The 8,408-nt window shown below is 44.3% G+C and overlaps 2 long non-coding RNA genes across 2 annotated transcripts in view; one reads left to right on the top strand and one right to left on the bottom strand.

Annotated features, from left to right (window-relative positions):
• The window catches only part of LOC116221799, a 5,509-nt gene extending 932 nt beyond the window's left edge, over positions 1-4,577 (top strand). Inside the window, exons 1-2 of the long non-coding RNA XR_004164276.2 lie at positions 1-802; positions 3,114-4,577. The exon at positions 1-802 is cut by the window's left edge and continues 932 nt beyond it. This is a non-coding gene — a long non-coding RNA (uncharacterized LOC116221799). The remainder of the gene's footprint in view (positions 803-3,113) is intronic.
• Positions 4,454-8,408, bottom strand: LOC116221798. The gene is made up of 2 exons (XR_004164275.2): positions 5,331-8,408; positions 4,454-4,934 (listed from the first exon to the last, which is right to left on the bottom strand). It is a non-coding gene; the product is annotated as an uncharacterized LOC116221798 (long non-coding RNA).

Here is an 8,408-nt window from a genome sequence, read left to right as displayed (position 1 = left end):
TAATCGGCGGATGTTTAAAATATGTATGATGTAGACAAAAATAATGTCGAATTGAATTACCAAACAATTAAGTAAACCCTCATGTTATGTCTTAAACATTTCCAGCGTACTAATTAGTGGACCTACTGCAAACTGAACACAAATGTGGCCCACAGCAATGTGAAAATTCCTTGAAAATATTGGCATCTGTACATATCACGCACATTTCGCCATTACGCGCATTGTCTTTAAGATCGATATTGCGTACTGTATACTGAATTCCCTCCAATGATTTATATATAAATGATTTATCAAAAGGAATACTCAACACATCACTCAGTAAATCATCCTTGGGCATTATTGCGCTTGAGTCGTGAGCTTCTTTACGCATTTTGTTATGCTCTCTGGCTCCACACGGAACCCTGGCGTCCTCCCGTTGCATTTCCTCAGTGACGTAGTGCCGTAGTGACGTAGACGTCCACGTACAAGCCCAATGTAGGTGATGTTTTTCAATGAATGAGTCCCCCCTCCCTCACCCATTACTACTACGGGCATGTCTATAAAAAGCCAACGATGGGAGAGCCCGCTAAATTTCACTAGTGTATATGATACGAAGGGTGTCAGAGGATAAAACAGAAGGGACAATTCTGATAGCAGTAGCCTAGATAGTAGACGATTAGTAGGCTACTTGGTTAGCCTCTTTCTCATAAATATTTCTAGCATGATGTAGGAGTCAGGCTTAACTTCAATATTTACTGACGAGTCTTGCGACTGGTGACAAATAATGACAAGAGGTGTTGAACTGGACATTGCTTTAAATCAGGTACGTTTCTCTTTATATTGGCTTCAACTTTGAAATACCATGCCTTTTACCTTACCTGTATGTCTGTTATTCCTCGCCAAAGAATGCCATCACAGCAGCGTTAGGATTGGATAAACATCGTCATGAATCGACGAACTATGATGATTTAAAAAGTTGTTTGATTATGGTAATAATGTCACGACTTTAATTCCATATGCGGGCCTTTTAGTGAATGTACGGTGGCTGATAAGGGGGCTGAAAGTTGCTGCAGTGTGACTCACTTTAGCGCACATGGGTACCGACAGGACTGAGAACGCCAGATCCAGATTTGAGTCGGTGGGCTTTGCATGTTACATGCCACACGGGTGTGTGTCTGAGGATAATTATTTACCTCAGAAATATCTAAGTCATTTTGGTTCGTCGAAAATGGGTCAGGGTGCACATTTAGTGTAGATTCTTGCTGTAGATGACAGGCAGTCTGGGTTATTAATAAAACAAATCCCAGCCAGATGTATTTTTTTTTTTTGCTTTACTCGGTGCCATTCCGACGAGTAATTACTTGTGATTAGATGAGGATTAATCTCGAACAATTACATTTCAATTAATACTTTCCTTATTACTTGGCTACAACATAATATTATCGAGAAAAACAACGTGAAACTGTTATGATAGCTTAACTTAAACAGGGCAGTTAAGTTTTTGTCAAATTGAAGCCTGTGATAAATCGTGTCTTTAGTTCTCACATACTTGTCAGTTTTTGCAGTTTAGTATTAACATGTAGTCTCCGTGTTTAAATTGTATAACGGAAACGAGTAGACTTCTATTTACTTCGTGGACAGAATCACCAAAATCGACACATTTAAAAAAAATGTCTTGCAATTGAAATATTTGGGCGCATTTGACTGGCAGGTCTGAACACCAACATCCTATGGCGTTCGGAATAATCAAATCACTTCATTCCCAGCGCCCCTTTCTCCTTTGCCTTTGAAATTTCAATGTTGTGACGTACTTGGAGATGAAGTCAATCCTGCGTCACTACTGCGCACATGTCGACGATTTCCAATCGCCCGGCGGGACCCTTTAAAGAGGCAGCGCACCTAGGCAGCGCAACTGTCCATCACCCGCATTGCGATCTCGCTGGCAGTGGGCTGGGATGTGGGGGTGGGCTGTGCGTGGGGAACATTCCAATATCCCCTGGGCATCTCCGAGTGTGGTGCGCAGAATACTAATGCACATGCTCCGGGTGTTCATTGTTTTCTCCAACCACCCCGCATCAGCCCTGATGTCTCTTGCAGTTGCTCTTGTGCTCGCAGATGTCTTCTATCTGACACCTCTGAGGGGTTGCATTCGAATTAGAGTATTTTCTGCGATGCTCTTCAATGCTAATCGGATATCTAAACTTTGAATTCTTTGAATTTTCAAGGTATAAGTTATTCGTCGCTTACACTAACTGCCCAACATTGCTATTACATAGAGCATAAAAAGATCAGTGTCGATGTAATGTTGGACAAGTCTGCATCTGTCCAAGGTGCTGAAAGTTCACTCTCATCACTGTCACTTTAACCAAGGGAAATGGCTTGGCCTTGGAAGCATGTTTACACACTGCCTGCTCTTCAGCTGCTAAAAATGCAGTTTAAGACGCAGGCTTAAGATAGAGGTTTCATTCACGAGTTGGAAACCTGATTTTCTGATTTTCAATCCTTTGCATAAAAAGACGGATTGCGCTTAGCACAGTACTTACGGTAGTTAGCACCATGGACAGCGAACGAACCCCCATTAGAAAATTAAGATTGCGAGACGTTTTTTAAATTATTAATAAAACGCATGAACTGTTTGAGAAGCTGCTACTGTACACACACTCTTCCGGTCGTAGTAGTATACGTTCACGTACTGCTGTTCCGGCGTTTAGAATCAACAGGCTCTTGTAGCCGTCGAGTCTTAATGGAAATAGGTTTATGGTGTCATTATACATACAATTCGGAAGCTTTGACGTCAAAGTGTGTTACTCAATTCATCTTGCATAAGATATCACTGGCACTCAATATCCTGTTACGGAGTCAGTCACAGATAAGCTGCACCGCAATCAATACCTGGCACCAGAACTGGGTCACTACGTTGGTCTCTGACTCTGACCACCGTAATTTGACTGACCGTTGTGCATTTGAGTGTATCTGTTACTTAACTGCAGTCACAGCAGTCTTGACTTTGTGTGAATGATTTGCTGTAAAAATATATCCTGGGTTGATGATAGGCTACGTAGGCTAAGTCACCCGCTACCTATCTAGCCATATCACCGACCAACATAATGTAATAATTCTTAAAGTCTTTTTAGGTAAATGCACTGATGAGAGAGATTGCTATGAGAGCACTACTTACATCTTTAAGGACAGTGCATCAACACCTTGGCTCTAGACTGCTTACTGGTATGACTCGGTGAAAGTACAGTAACAGTCTACAGTCATGGCTACTGATGTCTGTCAAGCCTCTACAAGCCCAGAACGCAGCGTGGGAAGGCCTGCGGAGCAGTTGTGTCCACGTGCGCTCGCTCGCATCTCCGGTGCTTTGAGGGTCAGATAAAAGAAGCAAACAACTGAGAAGGAACAGCGATGACTCTCCAGGAAACCACTGCATTGGCGTACATGCAAGCTCAACGACGGCTCAGCCAATCAGATCGCCTCTTCCACAGTTTCCACGGCGAACCCCCATTTTTTCCCCCTGCTGCTGTCGCCATGGCTACCGTGGCTTTAGATTGTTACTGTAGCAACGACACCATTGGTAACAGTCTACAGCCATGGTCGCTAAGGGGCAGACATCACAGTGATGGAGCTATTCTATATTAGTTTTAGAAAATAGAATATATAAGCCTTTATTGTCATTTTATTTGCATACAACGAAATTTGGATTCAAAATTTTGCTGGCATTGTTCTTTTTTTCTGCTTTGTTCGAAACTCTGTATGTTATATGTAGTGAAAGTTCTAAATGCAACAGTACAGGTGTGTCATTCTTGAAGTAACATGCACACAATGAGAAGGAAATTGTTAATAGCCTGCTTTACTGGTTGCTCTTGGTTAGAACTCAGGTGCCGCTATGGTGCTGTAGCCATTTAATTAATCTGCTTTTTAAAGCTACAAGAAACAAGTTGGTAAATATGATAGGTAATAAAGAGAAAGGCTCTTCTATGCTCTGTGGCAGCGCACAGCAGAGCCTTCAGAATCACATTGAAAATGCTGCCACAGATGACCAGAGGCACACAGAGCCTGTGATGGGTTCATCCACTCATAACTCATTTTACATGTTGACTTACCAGATAGAGACTCACTGATAGGTTAATGGGTCAGCTGTCCATTTCTTACAGGACAGACAACTCCCACAGAGGGCTGTGTTATTCCACAGTTTCATTCCATTCTGAGGACCAGTGTGCAAAACACACATTCTGTTGGACATCAGAGCTTAGCTGCTGATCTTCACAGCAGAACAGTGAGAAAGGGTCAGGAAGAGAAGAGGGACTCAGTGAAGCACCACAGGTTGTCCAACAGGGCCAAATCCTCTGCATAAGAGAAAAAGGTCAATCTGTCAGCGTGTTCGACCACACTTCACAGGGTACTGTCCACTCAGGTGTGTCGTGGTCCAGTTAGACATAAGATACAATTAAATAAAGAGATGAAAGAAATGTTTGTTTGTTTTTTTAATAAAACAAAAACAAAACAAAAACAACCTCATTGATGAGACACATATGATGTGATTCATACCTTCAATGTAAAACTTCAGCACAACTAATAAAAAAAGTAAGCACAAACTCTGTCTCCGGCTGTCGTGTCCAACTCTCAGGTCTGCTGTGACCCGAGTCTCTTGGGAGAGGGGCTCCAGTCCTTGCACTGTAAGGGAGTACATGCTGCTGAACAGCCTCCACAGCATGTAAACTCTTACTGTTCAGGGCCAAGAGCTGGGGAAGGAGGGCTCTTACACAGGTTTACTCTGCACTGTGTTGCTTGATCAGCAGGACACCATGAGGTTCCATTTTGCCAGGATACATTTGGGGTATGTCCTCGCAGTCCCATCAGATCTCCAGGGCTTTATGTGTCTGGCTGGAAAGAGTGCCGAGAGACTTTTTATCAGCAGTGGCTTTGGGTTTCTGTAGTCAGTAGTAAGAAAGCTGCAAAACACAAATCACATGTACTTTTTATTTGACACGTTTTATTTCTCTTCCTGGTTGTCGGTCTGTCTGTCTGTCTGTCTGTCTGTCTGTCTGTCTATCTCTCTCACAAAGTGACACGTATTTCTCCTGTCCAAACTCCTGCCTGATCTGTGTACAAAAGTAACAAAGTATACAAAAATAAGTCGAATCGTATGGGATTGTTGCTGCTCATCTTCACTAAACATTCTCTATGAAAAAGGTGACAAAGCCTTTTGGGTAATATTTCAGATGGAAAGCAAACTGATGCATGTCTCTATTCATTTGTTGCCCCCTCTGTGCAATGCAGATGTTCAACGAGAGTTTTTACTTTTTATTTTGCCCTGTTTTTGGCTTTATAATAAGGGACAGACTTACCTCCCACACATAATTAGTCATCTCATTTCAACACTTAGTTTTTTTTCCTCCTGTCAGGTCCTTTCATCCATTCCTACAGTCTTCCTTCTCATTTTCATCCTACCCATGCCTCTCTCCCACACAGGTAGAAATCCATACCGCATTAACTCTTTCATCCCCATGATGTGGGTCTAATGTGCTCTCCAATGCCAGACACATCATTCCTGCCCTGCAATCATCAAGTTCAAGGAGTTAACCTAAAATATAAACAGCACTACTGTTAATTACAGGCCACCTCTCTAGTCTGGTCTCTTCCATATAAACACATTTATTTCAATGGCCATGCATGGCGACATTGGCCAACTCTCTAGTCTGTTACAGAGAATCACATCGTTGTTCTTATTTGTAAATCATCACTGACAATGCAGGAAGTAGTTATCTGTAGTGTCTGTGAAAGACTCCATAACCCTACCTGTTGTCCTGAAGAGTCTGAGGTTAATGTGAGGAGATTCACTTCGGACACCTCCACCACCTCCTCCTCCTCCTCCTCTGTGTCCTCATCCAAAAGCACCAGTGCTCGAACGTCTGTCTTGCACATTTTGCTGTTGCAACACATTGAGGTTTCTGTTTGCAATCATCCACTGTGTCTCCAGGCCATGCAAACAATGGGGCCAGATGGGACACAGTAGCTAGTGCTTTAGAAGCAGACCCCAGATCTGTAAAGTATGTGATGGGACACAGTAGCTAGAGTGCTTTAGAAGCAGACCCCAGATCTGTAAAGTATGTGATGGGACACAGTAGCTAGAGTGCTTTAGAAGCAGACCCCAGATCTGTAAAGTATGTGATGGGACACAGTAGCTAGAGTGCTTTAGAAGCAGACCCCAAATCTGTAAAGTATGTGATGGGACACAGTAGCTAGAGTGCTTTAGAAGCAGACCCCAGATCTGTAAAGTATGTGCCACACTTCCTTCCCTGGTGCAAAAGATTGATAAACACTCTCTTGAGTGAGTGATGTATAAGAGCTTCAGACTGGACACAAGTTCAAGTTCACCAACTTCTGCCAATTCAAAGCACCTGTGAGCTCTTCATCCAGTATAAACAGCCTAAAGCCATGTTCCTATGCAGATCTCAAGTTCAGATTCGCAAGAAACAGAAACAAGAAACATAAAACTCAATCAAGAGCAATGCAGTCACCACAACCCAATCTACGGCAGGCACAAGTAGAAAAACAGACACCAAAATGAAAATAAAAACACAACCAACTGAACACTGTGCAAAACAGAGGAAAGAGAGTATAGAGAGAGAGAGAAAAAAAGTACCGTATCTTTACCAACTGTCAGGTCGTGGTGAGTGTCCACATAAAAAGATCCAGGTGTTTTTTCTTTCTTTTCTTTTCTGTTTTGAGAGGAGCTGGAACCACGTGCTGTTTGCATGCGAGGACTGAGGGCTTTGGGAGTGAGGGCTATAAACACTGCCCACTGCCCAGCGAGCTCCTCCTCCGCTCTCCCTCTCCTGGCCCACAGACATGTGGACATGTTGGAGTCAAAACAAAGCAGGAACCAAACAAAAACACACACAAAAAAAAAACACCACCACCTCCCCTCCTCGGCTGCTGTTCAGACGTGGCTGCTGTTGTGTAACCTGGCCCTTGGCACCAAACAAACCCCAGAGATTTACAAGGGGCTGTGAACTCATACCCAGGGTTATTTTTCCACAGGGTGTACTTGCTTAATGTGCCCAGCCCCCTCCCCCCACCCATGTCTCACACCAACAGGCACACATATTACTGAGCTTATAAACATCTTGGGGACGGTTCCTGGAGGAGGAGTGGTGGGGGCTTACATCACGTGAGGAGACGGGAAATGAGGAGTGAAGGGGAGCGACGAGGAGCGACGAGGCAGAGAAAAACACACTTTCCTGTTTATGTGACCTCCAAAGCTGGGTTCAGGCAGTGGGAGGGAGGGAGCGAGGACTAGATGGATGGATGGGGCAGCTGGATGAGAGGGAGAGAGAGAAAAATGAGGCGAGAGAGGGAGCGTGTGTGTGCCTATGTCAGAGAGAGAGAGAGAGAGAGAGAGAAGGTGGCCAAAGTGACTCAGCGTTTCCTGTCTCAGGAAGATAAACAATTTGTCAGGCGCTTCACATGAACTGCCCCCTCATCCACCTCCGCCACGCCACCCCACCTCCACCCTGCTGCATGAAGTAGGGAGGAGAGCACAAACACAGATGGACGCCTTCGTGCCCAACGGGAGAAAATATCAATAGGCAAACAAACCTTCATGGAGACACACATGCATTAACATGTCATTATCTCGCAGGCCCCCGTTTCAATGCAGGCTTTCGCAGTGAGGCAGCAGAAGAAAAACAAACCACTTTTACATTTTCACCTCTGCAAAACAAAACAAAACCCAGCACAGACAGGAGTCGAGTCTGGGCCGGCTCTGTGCCAGATTCGGGCAGGTTCTGGATCAGTTGTTGTGCGAGTTGTGCTCTTCTGGGTCAAGGTGCAGCTGGCAGTAAAAGGAGGCGTTTATGAAAATGATCAGTTTCAAAAGCACAGTTGGCAGCGATCATGTGCACTGAAAACTGTGCAGTGCAGGCTCTTCCCATTCCCACTCCCCGTAATCTGACGGACTTAAAGAGTCGTGTAAGCTATGGGATATCAGATGAGCTGCGAGAGAAAGAAGCCTAATTCCCCCCTGCTTTTCTTTGCCAATCCCAAGGAACAAGACAGGAAATGGAGGCCTTTGGCAGAGGAAATGTTAAGTCCAAAACTTTTGGAAAAAGCAAGTGGGTGGGAAAGAGGGAGGGATACTTTGGGTGATGCCAGAGAAAGAGAGCGAAAGAGAGAGAGAGAGAGAGGGACAGGGGGAGAGAAAAAGAAAGCAAAAGGGAGGGAGAGAGAAAAAAAAGAGAGAGGGATAGAGGGAGAGAGAGATAGCAAGGCATTCCGCATACATCTGGAAGCAATCACAGACATGCACATTTAGGCAATGAGAGGACATAGGGTTCTGCACTTCTCCAAACACTCACCCACTGCCATACAAAATACATCACTAAATCAATCCCCCATGAGAACACGAGCCGTGTCATTCTCTA

Source organism: Clupea harengus, chromosome 9 (genome assembly GCF_900700415.2).
Source record: "Clupea harengus chromosome 9, Ch_v2.0.2, whole genome shotgun sequence".
Lineage (NCBI taxonomy): Eukaryota > Metazoa > Chordata > Actinopteri > Clupeiformes > Clupeidae > Clupea > Clupea harengus.
The sequence above is the reverse complement of the archived record's forward strand: the minus strand, read 5'-3'. Positions and strand labels throughout refer to the sequence as shown.